This window comes from Elephas maximus, chromosome 17 (genome assembly GCF_024166365.1).
Source record: "Elephas maximus indicus isolate mEleMax1 chromosome 17, mEleMax1 primary haplotype, whole genome shotgun sequence".
In the NCBI taxonomy this organism is placed as follows: domain Eukaryota; kingdom Metazoa; phylum Chordata; class Mammalia; order Proboscidea; family Elephantidae; genus Elephas; species Elephas maximus.
The window spans coordinates 85,562,414-85,579,419 of record NC_064835.1 but is presented as its reverse complement, the minus strand read 5'-3'; the positions used below and the strand labels follow the sequence as shown (position 1 = coordinate 85,579,419).

Below are 17,006 nucleotides of genomic sequence, written 5' to 3'. Positions count from 1 at the left end.
GCCTGTGGCACCCTTAGTGGGCAAAATACAGAAGCTAGCATTTGTGTTGGGTCTAAGAAAATGAGTGCTAGAGTGGCAGTGGGGTGGCAGCTTTGGAAGAGCATCCAGACAGAAGGAAAACTCATGATAAACACAGAGGCCAGAAGACGCGTGTCGTGTTCCAATAACAGGGACAGCTCAACGTGGTTGAAACATTGCCTTGCCGGCGTTGGTTTGCAGAAGTCAGTGGGTCAAGTGTGGGGCTGGAGAAGGAGCAGAATGAAGGAGGAAGGAAAAAGCACCAAAGCCTGGTCAAAAGATTGTGAAGAACCTTGTTTAGCTATTACAAAAATCATTTTCAGTGAGCCGGAAACAAACATTAGAGATTTAGTAAACCAGCAACTGAACATCCAGCTGCCAAACCCAAGGGGACAACTCAGAGTTGAAAAGAGGAAATGGATTCTGAGAAGCCGGAGAGGGTATTCCACGGAGCATTCAACCCAGAGGCTTTTTTTATTTATTTTTTTAACTCAAGCAAGCCTATAACCCCTTCTTGTGGCACGGTGCTGGCCACATAACCTGTGGGACCCAGAGCAACATGAAAATGTGGAGCTCGTGGTCATAAATGGTTAAGAATTTCAACATCGTGAGAGCAGAGCATCAAACCAAGCACCTTCTAAGCTCAAGTTCTAAGGTCGGGGCCCTGAACAGCAGCACAGGTCACAGGCCCACGCAGCTGGCCCTGCCTCAGCGGCCTCCGGAACGTCACTGCGCTGCCAGGCTGTTTGGCTAACAGAGCAGGTGGGAGCTGGCTCCTTGGACCCTGGGGTCTGCAGGGACTGCTTCAGCTGTTACAGCACAGTGTTGATCTCATACAGCCTGCATCCTGCCAAGCCCTGGCCCTTGAGTTCATTCCAGAATGAAAAGGTCCTTTTTGTTCTACTCTGCTAGCAGCTGGGTTAGCTTTCTAATAAACTGTAATGGCAACTAGAGCCTGTTGTTTTTAAGATGATCTTGGCTATTCCTACCCCTTTGCTTTTCTTGATCATTTTAGAATCAGCTTTTCAAGTTACACACGCACACACACACACACACACACACAAAAGAAAACCTATTGACATTTTGACTGGAATTGCTTAAATATATGGATCAGTTTGGGAAGAACTGACCTGTCAACAATATTGAGTTTTCCGATACCTGAACATAGTATATCCATCCATTTATTTAGATTTACTTCTATTTATATCAATAATGTTTAATATTTTTCTGTGTAGAAAGCTTGTATATCATTTGTTAGATTTCCACCCTAAGTGTTGACTGATCTGTTCATTCTGATAATTTTTATTTTTATTTTCTGTGTTCACAATAATACCATCTGTGAATAGTGACTGGTGTTTTTTGTTTTTTTTTTTTCTAATCCTTACACCTTTATTGATGTTCTTAACTTGTCAGCGAGAACTTCGAGCCCTATGTTGGCTAAAGTGGCAAAGGTGGGCATCCTTGTCTTCTCATCTCAAAAATGTTGGGAATTTTTTGTAGACCCTTTATCAGATTAAGAAATTCCCCATCTATCCCAAAATTATTAGCCTTCTATCTATTCATTCGTTTATTTATTATCATGAATTGATGCTGAATTTTTTTAATTTATGACCTGCTGAGGTGATTATATTATTTGACTCCCTTTTTCTATTAATGATAAATGTGGTGGCTAATGATTAATTTTCAAAAGTTAAACTAGCATTGTACTCCTGCAATACACACAGCTTGGTGGTGATAAATTACTTTTTTTTTTTCTTTATATATCCTACAGGGTCGCTATGAGTCAGAATCGACTCGATGGCACTGAGTTTGGTTTGGTTTTCATTGTTATATATCTATTGTTAGATTCAACTTACTATTTTTTAAGGATTTATCATCCATAAGATTGGCCTCATAATAAGTCTAATTTTCCTATTTTGAAGTCACTTTGTCAGCTTTGCTAAGAAAGTTTTGCCATTTCTTGAGGACAAGTTGGGGGGTTTTAACCCTTTTTTTAAATTCTCTAGAAAAGTTTTTGTAAAATTGGCATTATTTCTTCTTTAAAAATTTAGTAGCACTCACCAGTAAAGCTATCTGAGCCTGAAGTTTTTTGAAGGAAAATTTTAAATTACGAATTCAATTTTTCAATAGTTTTCTCTCAATTTTGGCAAGTTATATTTTTCTACAAATATATCCAGGTCAACAAAATTTTCAAATTGATTGCCATAAGCTAATATTCCTTCATATATGCAGGATCTGTACTTACCATTTTTCATTCCTTGCATTGCTTTTTAGAGCTCTTTCCTCCTCCCTGTTCTCTTGTTTGATATCAATCACACCAGGACTTAAACAACTTTACCATTATTTTCAAAGAATCACTACTGGCTTTTTTGATCTTCGCTGGTATATATCTGTTTTCTACTTCCTTCATTTCTGCTCTCATCTTTATCATTTCTTTTATTCTAATTATTTAGCTTTGATCTGCTGTTCTTTTTCTAATTTTTTGTATTGGATGCTTGGCTCATTGATATTCATCCTTCCTTCTTTTTTAGTATATACATTTACTGCTACACCTTTTCCTTTAAGCACAGCTTTAGCTATTTTAGCTATATTCTGCATGTTTTGGTATATAGAATTTTCATTATCATTCAGTTCAAAATATTTTCTAATTTCCAGTGTTCTTTCTTTCAGTAATCATTTAACACTGCATTTCTTAATTTCCAAATGTGTTGTTGTTGTTGCTAGGTGCCTTTGAGTCAGTTCTGACTCACACCAACCTTATGTGCAACAGAACAAAACACCGCCTGGTCCTGTGCCATCCTCAAAATCATTGCTGTGCTTGAGCCCATTGTTGCAGCCACTTTGTCAATCTATCTTTTTGAGGGCCTTCCTCTTTTTTGCTGACGCTCCATTCACCAAGTATGATAGATATCCTTCTCCAGAGACTGGTCTCTCCTGACAACATGTACAAAGTACATGAGACATAGTCTCGACATCCTTGCTTCTAAGAAGCATTCTGGATGTACTTCTTCCGAGACAGATTTGTTCATTCTTTAGGCAGTCCATGGTATATTCAGTATTCTTCACCAACACCACCATTCAAAGGCATCAGCTCTTCTTCAGTCTTCGTTGCTCATCATCTGCATCTGCTTTCACATGCATATGAGGCAATCGAAAACACCATGGCTTGGATCAGGTGCACCTTAGTCTTCAAGGTGACAACTTTGCTCTTTGATACTTTAAAGATGTCTTTTGCAATCGATTTACCCAATGCAATGTGTCTTTTGATTTCTTGACTGCTGCTTCTGTGGGTATTGACTGTGGATCCGAATAAAATAAAATCCTTGACAACTTCAATCTTTTCTCCATTTATCATAATGTTGCTCACTGGTCCAGTTGTAAGGACTTTTGTTTTCTCTATGTTGAGTCGTAATCGAGACTGAAGGCTGTGGTCTTTGACCTGCATCAGTAAGTGCTTCAAGTCCTCTTCACTTTCAGCAAGCAAGGTTGTGTCATCTGCATAACACAGGTTGTTAATGAGTCTTCCTCCAATCCTGATGCCACATTCTTCTTCACATAGTCCAGATTCTCTGATTATTTGCTCAGCACACAGGTTGAATAAGTGTGGTGAAAAGATACAACCTTGACGCACACCTTTCCTGACTTTAAACCATGCACTATCCCCTCATTCTGTTTGAATGACTGCCTCTTGATCTATGTTCACGTTCCTCAGGAACACAAATAAGTGTTCTGGAATTCCCATTCTTTGCAATGCTATCCATAATTTGTTATGATTCACACAGTTGAATGCCTTTGCATAGTCAATAAAACACAGGCATTCAACTGTGTGGATCCATCTGACATCAGCAACAATATCCCTTCTTTCATGTCCTCTTCTGAATCCAACTTGTATTTCTGGCAGTTCCCTGTCAATGTACTGTTGCAACCACTTTTGAATTATCTTCAGCAAAATTAACTGGAAGACCAGTTAATACAACTATTATTCAAATTTATGCACCAACCACTAATGCCAAATTTGAAGACTTTTACCAACTTCTGTCTTCTGAAATTGATCAAATATGGAATTAAGACATATTGATAATTACTGGTGATTGGAATGTGAAAGATGGAAACAAAAAAGAAGGATCCGTAGTTGGCCTTGGTGACAGAAAAATTGCTGGAGATCACATAAGAGAATTTTGCAAGTCCAACTACTTATTCACTGCAAATACCTTCATTCAACAACACAGGCAACTATACATGTGAACTTCACCAGATGGAACACACAGGAGTCAAACTGACTACATCTGTGGGAAGAGACAATGGAGACGCTCAATATCATCAGTCAGAACAAGGCCAGAGGCTAACTGAGGATCAGACCATCAATTGCTCATATGCAAGTTCACGTTAAATCTGAAGAAAAGTCAAACAAGTCCATGAAAGTGAAGCACGATCTTGAGTATATCCCACCTGAATTTAAAGACCACCTCAAGAATAGATTTGAAGCACTGAACACTAATGACCAAAGACCAGACGAGTTGTGGAATGAAATCAAGGACATTATACATAAAGAAAGCAAAAGGTAATTAAAAAGACAGGAAAGAAAGAAAAGACTAAAATGGATGTCCGAAGAGACTCTGAAACTTGCTCTTGAATGTAGAGCAGCTAAAATGAACGGAAACGATGAAGTAAAAGGGCTGAACAAAAGATTTCAAAGGGCGCCTTGGTAATGCAAAGTAAAGTATTAAAATGATATGTGCAAAGACCTGGAGTTAGAAAACGAAAAGGAAAGAATACTCTTGGTATTTCTCAAGCTGAAAGAACTGAAGCAAAAATTCAAGCCTCGAGTTGCAATATTGAAGAATTCTATTGGCAAAATATTAAATGATGCAGGGAGCATCAAAAGAAGATGGAAGGAATATACTAAGTCACTGTACCAAAAAGGATTGGTCGACATTCAACCATTTCAGGAGGTAGCATATGATCAAGAACCGATGGTACTGAAGGAAGAAGTTCAATCTGCACTGAAGGCATTGTTGAAAACGAGCCTCCAGGAATTGATGGACTTTCAACTGAGATGTTTCAACAAATGGTTGCAGCCCTGGAGGTAACCACTTGTCTATGCCAAGAAATTTGGAAGACAGCTATCTGGCCAACCGACTGGAAGAGATCCATATTTGTGCCCATTCCAGAGAAAGGTAATCCAACAGAATTCGGAAAATATCGAGCAATATAGTTAATATCAGATGCAAGTAAAATTTTGCTGAAGATAATTCAAAAGAGGTTGCTGAAATATTTCTACTAGCTATATAATTTTAGACAAGTTATTAAACTTTCTAATCCTCACTTGCCTCATTGGGAAAATGGCGATAACGGTTGTAGCTCCTTTTTGTTGAAGAATAAATGAAATAGTATTACAAAGGATATTATTCACTGTTGGCATCTAGTATAAGTACTCAACAAATGGCAACTATTTTTATTTGATATGAACCATTTGTTGTTGCTGTTATTTGATGCAGTCAAGTTGGTTTTGACTCATAGCGACCCTATGTACAACACAACGAAACACTGCCCAGTCCTATGCCATGCCCACAATAGTTGTTATGCTTGAGCTCATTGTTGCACCCACTGTGTTAATCCATCTCATTGAGAGTCTTTCTCTTTTTTGTTGACCCTGTACCATTTTAATTAATAACGTTTGTCAAAGGTAACCATTTCAGATTTAAAATAGTATTATGAGATTTCTTCTGATGACCTATTTCATGAGGGAAGTTTCAGGTAATGACTTCGGGGTCCTGGCAGGGACGGATTACCCAATAAGCAAGGTACGCATGGGTTTACTTGTGCTGACTTGAAAAACAGGTGAAATTGTGCACTACAGACTAGTAAGTAAGCACAAGTAAGCCTTTGGGTACCTTGCTTGCTGTAAACCTGTACGTACCTTGCTTACTGGTTAATCCACCCCTGGGTCCTGGCTATATGAGCTTTGTAACTTTTCCATACACAAATCTCAGCAAGTTTTATGCTGTATAACTCAGGGACCTAGTGGAATGCTTCCTGACACACTGGGGTCAACTACCAACTCTACCTAAGGAAAAGTCTGGCTTAGCCTACAGATAGCCTTACAGTTTATCTCCACAGAGAGATGGATGAGACCCCTGATTATGTGTCTCAGTTTCTATATTTGCCCCAATTGACTGAATGTCCCTAATGTTGTTATTGTGGTTAGCGGCCATCAAGTCGGCCCCTGACTCACGGTGACTCCACGCACAACGAACAAAACTCAGCCAGGTCCTGCACTATCCCCATTGCTGGGTTATGGATTGGACCATTTTCATCCACAGTGTTTTCTTTGACTTATTTTTGAAGGCAGATCACCAGGACTTCTCGTCTGTCTTAGTCTGGCAGCATGCTGAACCCTGTTCAGCATCACCGCGGTGCCCCTAATAACTCTCTCTTAACCCACAGGTAAGACCAAAGGTGCACAAAGACAAAGTCCCTGTGATTATGCTCAGGGGTTCCATTATTAGAGCTCTCTTTTAAACCGTGTGGCCCTGTTTACCTGTCTGGAAACTATTCGCTCTATCAGGAGGCCATTCCTGCCAATCTAACTGTTGGGCTTTTGAAAGATGCAGGTTCATTTAAACATCAATAACTAGGAGTCTTGACCTCATGCTGCTTAATTCCTAACCTGATCTTGACTCAGAGTCAAAATCCTGCTAAAAGTCAATAAAAGCAGCAAACAATGTTATGCTACTCTTGACAGACTTTGTAAAACAATGAGAGAGTATAACAATAGTTAAGTATGGCTTAGTAGTATTGAGTGTTTATAGTGTGATAGGTAAACTGCACAGATTACCTCATTTGATCCCTTAACAACCAAACGCACTGTCATTACCCTTATTTTACAGTCAGAATGGACTCAATGGCGACGGGTTTGGGTTTTCTTTTTCTTAAACTGCAGTTTTCAGGGCCAAACTGTTTAACCCTAGGCCACAAACCAGTGTGACATACAACAGGATTCAAGTCAGCCACTTGTGGTGTCTGTGTGTTCCCCGTGTAGATTAAACTGAGGAACTCAGACCCTCAGCTTATTGTGGAGGAAGCTGTTAGAACGTTTTCAAGAAAAGCTCAGCAAATTAATAAGTCTGTAGGAAACCCTGGTGGCATAGAGGTTAAGTGCTATGGCTGCTAACCAAAGGGCTGGCAGTTTGAATCCACCGGGCGCTCCTTGGAAACTCTATGGGGCAGTTCTACTCTGTCCTATAGGGTCGCTATGAGTGGAATCTACTCGACAGCGCTGGGTTTGCGTTGGGTAGTTACTCTACAGAATTGCTCCGTTAGAATGGGGTAGGTTATGCTCTTAAAGACTACCCTGAGAGAGATGAAGCCTGAAGACCTAATTAAAAATAAAAACAGGTTGGCAAAGATCAAAACCAACTCATCAGAACAGACAGAGCAAGAACGGCCTGGCAGCAGAAGGGTTTCATCTGGTCATTTAAGCAACGGTGTTTAATAAATAATCCAGAAAAGGAAGCATTATCAGACCTTGAGGAGAAGCTTCTTAGAGAAACTTGAAAAACAAAAAACCAAACCCATTGCCATTGAGTAGATTCCGACTCTTAGTGACCCTATAGGACAGAGTAGAAATACCCCATAGTGTTTCCAAGGAGTCGCTGATGGATTTGAACTGCCAACCTTTTGCTTAGCAGCTGAGCTCTTAACCACTGTGCTGCCAATGAAAGGCAACACTCCTGGAAGAATTGTTGTCATTGTTGTTAGGTGCCGTCAAGTTGATTCCGAATCCTAGTGCCCCATGCAACAGAGTAGACCTGTCCCCTAGGGTTCTCTTGAATAAGCCTGTGATAAAGTTACTTTCTAGGCACAGCTGGAATGTGTGTTTCATCGAGCTCTGAATAGACACATTCAGTGGGTAACCCTGTCACAGAATCTGCCACCATCGATGACTCTAACAGCCCTACCTAATGCCTCCCACAGAGGTCATTGTATCTGAGGACCATTTCTGAAGGTAAAATGAAATTATAACAAGGTAAAAATTGGGCAAGTTACTGCTGTCTTGCCTACTTAGACAAGGTTTTATTTTTGTTTGCTCTCCCTGTAAGTAGTTACCTAAACAGAAGCCTGACGCCTGCAGGATGAGGCTCACACTTACCCAAAATCACTCTAGTTACTCTCAGAAATCTGAGGGTAGGAAATGAAGAGGGGAACTACCTTCTTGAGGCAATTGAAATGGAGCTTTGGAAGATGGTCATGATATGGAGGGGTCCTTCACTCCACCTCAGCCTTTTAACTTCATCTTACCAGCCTAAGTATGGATAGAACTGGATTAGACCAAAACCAAACCAGCTGTCTTCACATCGGACTCACAGTTCCGCTGTGTGTTACAGAGTAGAACTGCGCCCCATAGAGTTTTCAAGGCTATGATTTTTTGGAAACAGATCACCACGCCTTTCTTCCAGGTGCCTCTGGGTGGATTTAAACCGCCAAACTTTCCGTTAGTAGTTGAGCCACCCAGGGTCAGAACTAGATTACGACTGCCAATGTGAAGGTTTACGTGTGAAGGTGAAATGGTCCAAAGATGGTGACAATAAAGGAAGAATAGCTACAGTTTACAGAAGATGCTTCTCACAGTGAAGACAGGTAAGTGAAGCTCCCTCGTGGACTGGCTCTTTGCACTGCCGGTTGGCAATCCTAGATTATACACAAAGTGCTCAATGAATGTTGGAGGAATCAATTGACTTAGAAATGCCTGAGCTGGTGGAGGCTTTGAGCTGGCTCTTAAAGGATGGGTTTGGCCAGTGGAGGGGGGATCAGACCAAATCAGAGAGGAAAGCACACACACAAAGGTACCTGGGGTGAGAAGGACTTTGAATTTCCCACTCAGCCAGATACAATGGGCAGTGGGGTCATAAACTAAACAAGATGCCAGGTAGAAAAGGAGGTTTCAGTCAAATTAATAACCAATCATAGTGATTTGTCATAAATCAGAGAAATTAATGTGCAATAGACCAATGCATCTTGGTGATTCTGTGTAAAGTTGTCCTTCTCCATATTTGCAATGCTCGGGTCTTCCTACTGTCTTTTTTTATTGGTACATTGTGTGACTTTTGGTTTGTCCAAAAGAGCCTAAGTCTTTGTATACTTTCAAATTTGTTGGCTACCACAATGAGGTATCGTTTTCCAAAGGCAGAAATGATCATGAGCGAAACCTCCCAAAGCAGGAACTTTATTTCAAATTTATTTGTTATTACCAAAGTAGGAAGAGCCTTCATGTAATAGGTAGGCCGTCATTTTTATTCATCATTTCTCACTAAATCCTAATATGTTCGTATGTCAACATTTTGTAGACCAGCAAGCAAAGGCACTAAAAGACAGCATCATTAAAAAAAATTGAGCAAGGAGGTGAAGGGAAAGACAACACACAATACTGGAGAGGTCAGCACAACTGGACTAAACCAAAAGCAAAGAAGTTTCCTGAATAAACCGAAAACTTCAAAGGCCAGAGTAGCAGGGGAAGGGGTCTGGGGACCATGATTTCCGGGGACATCTAGGTCAATTGGCATAATAAAATCCATTAAGAAAACATTCAGCATCCCACTTTGGAGAGTGGCGTCTGGGGTCTTAAATGCTAGCAAGCAGCCATTTAAGATGCATCAGTGAGTCTCAACCCACCTGGAGCAAAGCAGAATGAAGAACACCAAAGACACAAGGTAATTATGAGCCCAAGAGACAGAAGGGGCCACATAAATCAGAGACTACATCAACCTGAGACCAGAAGAACTAGATGGTTCCTGGCTACAACAGATGACTGCCCTGACAGGGAACACAGCAGAGAATCCCTGAGGGAGCAGGAGAGCAGGGGATGCAGACCTCAAATTCCTGTACGAAAACCAGACTTAATGGTCTGACTGACACTAGAAGGACCCCGGGGGCCATGGTCCCCAGACCTTCTGTTAGCCTAAGACAGGAACCATTCCCAAAGCCAACTCTTCAGACAGGGATTGGACTGGAGTAATAAGATAGAAAATAATACTGGTGAGGAGTGAGCTTCTTGGCTCAAGTAGACAAATGAGACTATGTGGGCAGCTCCTGTCTGGAGGGGAGATGAGAAGGCAGAGAGGGATAGGAGCTGGCTGAAAGGACATGGGGAGAGGAGTGTGCTGTCTTATTAGGGGGAGAGCAACTAGGAGTGTATAGCAAGGTGTATACAAATTTTTGTATGAGAGACGGACTTGATTTGTAAACTTTCACTTAAGCACAATTTTTTTTAAAAAAAAGGGAAAAAATTAAGAAATGATCAGAGGTCTTGCTTTGGCAGCACATATACTAAAATCGGAACGATACATGGAAGATTACCATGGCCCCTGCTCAAGGAGGACATGACAATTTGTGAAGCTTCCATATTTTGGGGGAAAGTCAGCATAACTTGACCAAGGCAAAGTCATAGAAGCTTCATAGACACACCCAAACTCCCTGAGGGACAGAGTTACCGGGCTGAGGGCCATGGGGACCATGTTCTCAGGGGACATCTAGCTCAACTGGCATAACATAGTTTGTAAAGAAAATGTTCTCCACCTGGCTGTGGTGAGTAGCAACTGGGGTCTTAAAAACCTGTGAGCAGCCATCTAAAATACATCTGCTGGTTCTATCCCAGCTGGAGCAAAGGAGAATGAAGGAAGCCAAATACACAAGGGAAAGATTAGTCCAAAGGACTAATAGACAACAACTACCACAACCCCCACCAGACTGAGCCCAGAACAACTAGATGGTGCCCAGTTACCACCACTGACTTCTCTGGCAGGGATCATAATAGAAGGTCACATACAGAGCAGGAGAAAAATGTAGAAGAAAATTCAAATTCACACACACGCACAAAAACCCAGACTTGCTGGTCTGGCAGAGACTAGAGAAACTCTAAGAGTATGGTCCCCAGATACCCTTTTAACTCAGTACTGAAGTCACTCCCAAGGTTCACCATTCAGCCAAAGATTAGATAGATCTATAGGGCAAACAATAAGTGAGGAATGTGCTTCGTAGTTTAATCATGCATACGAGGCAAATAGGTACATCAGCTGAAAAGCAAAGATAAGAAGGCAGGAAGGGTCAGGAAAACTGGATGAATGGAGACAGGGAACCCGGGGTGGAGAAGGGGAGAGTGTTGACACATCACGAGATTGGCGACCAAAGTCACAAAACAATTTGTGTATTAACTGTTTCATGAGAAGCTAATTTGCTCTGTGAACTTTTACCTAAAGCACAATAAAATTAATAAATAAAATGTATTAGACAAGTGAAAAAAAGGAAAGAAATGGTCAGAGCAGAGAGGCAGAGAGTGGAGGAGATCACGATAGTGACGCTATCCAACTCTGAGTAGTGGAAACTAAAAATGGCGCTGGAGTGGAAGACTACCTGTAGGTGCCCTGGCACAGCATTCGTAACTGAGGACAAGAACGTCTCTGGACAGGAGAGGGAAAAAAATGGCTCTTTAATAAACTACATCAAAGTTCCTCAGAATGTCAGTTATCTAAATTGAATGTTTCCCAAGATGTGCGTTCCCCAAATTATGAATCTTTCAGAGATCCACAATGCAAATTAGCAAGGAATGGCTCTGAGAAGGCCTACAGCGAAGGAAAGGATTTAACTTGCTTGACCAAACTTACTTGACCTTAGAATCTATTTTCCACAGAGCATCTATGACTCCCTCCCAGGATTGTATGAGAAATGTCTTATTAAGAAACCAACGTTTAATTTCAGAGTGTCTGCTATATCCTAAAAAAAAAAAAAAATCCTAGGTGACCAATAAATGCTTACTTTTTCATTTTTAGCAATGGTTTTCTAATAGCTAGATCACTGTCATCAACAGTTTCTCAAAAAGTGGATTTTAAAAAAGGTGAGGTAGTCATGACCTTCAGAATCAAGACAAAACCTTAGAATTAGGAAGAATATGGCTTTCTTGATATCTACTAAAAATAATCCAATACATTTCTACTATCTCATGGCCTGCCCAACGCAGGGATAAATTATGCCCTCTAGTTCCGCAGCACATGGTTCTTGTGAAACTGTTAATTCTACTTAGATGCCTTCTGAGTGTGAGGGGATTTTAATTATCTCATTTTCTTTAACAGCAGAGAGTGGATTAATTGCTGAAGAGAGAAAAAAAATGGCTGTTACATGGATGAAATGGTGCCGCGTCCCTGGTGTGTTGCTGGTGATATGACCAGCAAGGTGGAAGCTTAAACTATATGGTATATGAATGCCTATATTAAAAAAAAAAAAAAGATAAGGCTAATTATTCATAGAACACTATTTTTCACTGTATCTTGACGTTTATTTGGTTTAGTGGAATGAGAATACATATGTACATCAGGTGGACTTCTCAAATGCTGGTGTCATCACACACTGCCTATTTAACCACAAGCAAGACTCTGAACTTTAGTTCCCTCTTTGTAAAACGGCTTTAATTGTGTTGGAGTCCTAGAACAAAGCCCTCCTGATTTGGGCATTTAGAAGTCCCCAGGATGATGGTAGCTCACAATTATCTTACCGTAAAGCAAAACTTTCCAGAAGACACAAGCGCTGCGGGCCCCTCACAGCTCCTAGTCAAAGTTTTCCGTGAGGAGAAAGACTGAGCTAGAAAATAGACCTACTAACAGCAAGCGTGGGCAACACACACAGTCCTTCTCCGTTAGTCCTTTTCCCTTAAATAGAAATGCAAAACCTGAGGATTGCCAGGCATGCAAGCATACAGTAGAAACAGGAAAACGGACCCAGAAAAAAATAATGACAGTCAGGGGGCAGCAGACAGCACTAAAACGCTCTAGTTAACGCCCCAGGGAAATTTTAAAGAGATGTTGTACCCTTAAACTCAGAGCGGAGCCCTGGTGGCGCAGGGGTTAAGAGCTCGGCTGCTAACCGAAAGGTCCACAGCTTGAAGCCACCAGCTGCTCCTTGGAAATCCTATGGGGCAGTTCCAGTTTGTCCTAGAGGGTTGTTATGAGTTGGAACCGACTCGACGGCACCTAGCAACGACAACATAGGGTCACTATGAGTCGGAATTGACTCCAAGGCAAAGGGTTATACTTAGAACAAAACAATAAGAAAAAGAAAAAATTAGAGAATAAGAGATCCTCGCAGATTAAAAAATAAATAAAGAATGACTACAGAATTTGTTTAAAATCAAAGAAGGACTAGAAAATAAGCTCAAGGATTCTCCTCTTAGACTATGTGGGGGGCAGGGGAGGGGTGAAGAAATTGAAAAAGAGAAATCATAGAAGGCCAGTCCAGAAGGTTTAACGTACAGGATTGGAGATGAAAAAATTATCAAAGAAATACTTGAAGAAAAAATTTCCAAAGCCAAAGACAAAACTCTTCACGTGTAAAAGGGCTCCCTGAGTGCCCAGAACAATTAATGAAAAGAGAGACTATCCTTGATATGTCAGAACACCAAAGATAAAAAGTAACTTCTAAAGGCTGCTATACCCAGACGGCTCTCAGGCAAGTGTGAGGGCAGAATAATGATATTTTCAGACAGAAGGATCTCAGAAAGTTTATCTCCCATACATCCTTTTCTTTGGAGGTATGTGAAGTTGATATACTCCAGAAAAACAAGAGAGTGAAATAACAAGCAAGTCGTGGGGACAGGAGACTGTGGCTCTAATTCCAGGCTCCTTGTAATAGCCGTAGAAAAAACTTGCAACATGGCAATTGCTTAGACACAACCAGTACAGACAGGCTTAGGAACAATTAATCATAAGACTACATACATAATGCCAATTCTAGCAGTGCCTGGTGGGTCACATTAAGGATGTCGATGAATTGTTTAAGAAATGTGATATTCGGCCAGAGACTCATTTGTATTTCATTATTACAGGTGAAGGTGGGTATTCCCTGGCCCTGTGCATCCACTCTGGATTATAGATTCCACGTCTCTCTGTTCTGGCCTATCAAGAATGAACTGCACCCACTTACCTGAAATGACATATCTAGAAGAGGCAAATGCATAGAGACCAAAGCTTATTGGTGGTTACCCCAATGAAAACGGGAGCTGGGCTAGAAGAAGTATCAATGCATTCAAACTATGGTTTTGGTGAAGAATATCGAATATACCGTTAACTCCCAGAAGAATGAACGGACCAGTGTTAGAAGAAATACAATCAGAAGTGAGGACGGTGAGACTCTGGCTGGCTTACTTTGGACATGACATAGGACAGACCCGTCGCTAGAAGAGGACATCATGGCTGATAAAGTAGAGGGTTAGCAAAAACTAGGAAAACCCTCAATGAGACGGAGCGACACAGTAGTCACAACAAGGGACTCAAACATACCCCTGATCATGAAGATGGTTCGGGACCAAGCGACATTCGTTGTTATGCACAAGGTCACCAAGAGTTGGAGTCAGTCTGAGGGCAACTAACAACAACAACACAGGCTGGGAGGAGGGAGAAAAGGGAGTTACCGCTTACAGATTTCTGTTTGGGTGATGAAAAACTCTCGGAAAAAGATAGTGCTGATATTTGCACAACATGGTGGATATAATTAATGTCACTGAATTATACACTTAAAAATGGTCTAAATAGCAAATGTTTTGTTATATGTTTACATATATTCAAACAACAACAACAAAAGAATGGACTCAATTTTTTTTTTTTTTTTTTTGGATTTGATTTTCAGTCTTTAATAACTTTGGGCTACCAAAGAAAAATAAAATGCTACCTATTAGATAACTGAGTAGAAGGTAGTCAACTTAGGCAAAATGTCTGGATTTTCTCATCACCCAGGCTGTGGAGCTTGTCAGCAGGTTGTGATACTGTTTTAATAGGGCGGCAGGGAAACATTATCAGGACAATTTGGGCATCGATCAGTGGCAAAGCACGTTCTAGTCAAGAAGCCAGAAGAGTGTTTACTAGGATCTCAGGAGCGTGGGGCTGGGCCAGTTGCCAATGATAATTGTAAAGATATGGTCTCTACCCTGAAGAAGTTCCCATTCTTAGAAGACAAAAATAGATATGGATGAAGGCAGATCCAGATTCTCACAGAGCACAAATGCTGCGTGGGGATTAGGCCTGAAGCTCTGGGAAGCTGAATGAACTCTTCCAATCCACTGGGGTCCTTGTTAGTGCATTGAAGCAGTAATTTACTCAATGACAAGAGTTTGTGTCACTTTCTAAGGCACTTAACTTGCTCCCAGGATGTTGGTTGCACACCAGGGGACTCTGGCTCACTAACACTTGTCATCATTATTTTTCTTTCAATAATACTATTTTCCCCCTGAGAAACTCAAACTTATTACATGAGAAACATAGAAATATAAGTATGTGGTATTTTTAAATAACATGTAGTCAGTGGCCTCAGGGAATTTCTTTTGTAGTAAAGCCTCTCAAATTAATTATATTTTCTCATTTTTGGTTCTAATAATTGACTTTTTTATTTCTATATTTATTCATGTTCTTTCAAAATGAAGAGGTGGGTTGTGTTGACACACTGAGAAAGTATTATTAATTAAAGTTATTTAAAGTCTAAGATGAGCACAGTGCTGATGCGTATAAATCTGCTTGATTGAACTGTGAGATTAATGGAATATGGTGGCAATCCTGGGTGATTGTTGTTAGGTTCCCACGTTGACCCACAGCAACGTCATGCGACAGAGTAGAACTGCCCCACAGGGTTTTCTAGATTGCAGTCTTTATGGGAGCAGATTCCCAAGGCTTTCTCCCATGGGCAGCTGGGTGGGTTTGAACCACCAACCTTTCAGTTAACACCCAAGCACTTAACCGTTGCACCACCAGGTCCTGATCCCGGTGGAGGCACTACTGTATGCATCACCATGTCATCTCCAGGATGCCATTCGCCCAGAAGTTTAGTGCACATGACTCAGCTGTTTAGAAAACTAGGACTTACGGATGAATCTGCGTTAGTCACATTTTAATTAGCATATTCAGTCCCACTCCCTCTGTTGCATTGGCTGGGCTTTCATTGTCATTTATGTTCATGGTCTCATCCAATTCTAACACCACTGCAGGGCGTCAATGGTTGTTATTCCCCTTGAAGAGGTGAGAAACACAAAATTCAAAAGGTTTGATGTCACTTGCCCAGGCCCAGATTAGGGGGTCTTCTGGCTCCTCATCAGGCGCTTCACGTCTTGCTGACTCCCTGATGTGAAAGTCTGTTTCTCCACACCCCTCCTCCACAAACACTGGAATGTTTGAATAAATAAGGGCTGAGAAGGATGGCCCCAAGAAGCCTCCTCCTCCCAACTTGATGCTGATGACCTACCCAGAGAACTATGCGGAAAATGTGCGTCCCAGGAAAGACCTGGCATTAGTTCAGGAAAGGACATTCGTGAAGCAGGTGGGTCTTCAGCCCTCTCCTGGTAGCTCCCTTTCCCAGCTGAGGCCTCCTTTAGGACAGCTATGAAAAATGTTAATTGCTGTCCAGTTGGCTCCAACTCATGACGACCCCATGTCAAAAGAGGATTAACCAACAGGCAGGGTGTGCACGGGCTTGCACTGAGCAAGATACCCAAGGGCTTAATCGTATTTACTTACTAATCTGTGGTGAGAATTTCACATGGACTTCAGCACATCTTTTACGTGGTGGGGGGGTCAGGTGAAATTGTACACTGCACATGGGTGGGAAGGCACACTTGGGCCTTGGTAACTTGGTTTTGGGGTAATCCGGCCCTTCCCTGTGTATAATAGAATGAAATGTTGCCTGGTCCTGCACCATCTTCATGATCACCGATATATTTCAGTCCATTACTGTGAATATTGTATCAATCCACCTCATGGAGGGTTTCCCTTGTTTTTGCTGACCCTCTACCAAATAGGATGTCGTCTTCTAGCGACTGGTCTTTCACGATGTATTGTCCCAAGTAAGTGAACCAAAGTTATGGCATCCTTGCTTCTAAGGCACATCCTGATTGTATCTCTTCTAAGACTGATGTGTTCCTTCTTTTGGCTGTCTATGGATATTCAACATTCTTTGCCATC

The 17,006-nt window shown here is 41.3% G+C and overlaps 1 protein-coding gene and 1 non-coding gene across 4 annotated transcripts in view; one reads left to right on the top strand and one right to left on the bottom strand.

Annotated features, from left to right (window-relative positions):
- Positions 1-17,006, bottom strand: part of AFF3 (ALF transcription elongation factor 3) — a 685,346-nt gene that overhangs the window by 651,807 nt on the left and 16,533 nt on the right. The gene's annotated exons all lie outside the window — the stretch shown is intronic.
- LOC126061258 (U6 spliceosomal RNA) lies at positions 10,325-10,426 on the top strand. The gene has a single exon (XR_007513737.1). It is a non-coding gene; the product is annotated as a U6 spliceosomal RNA (small nuclear RNA).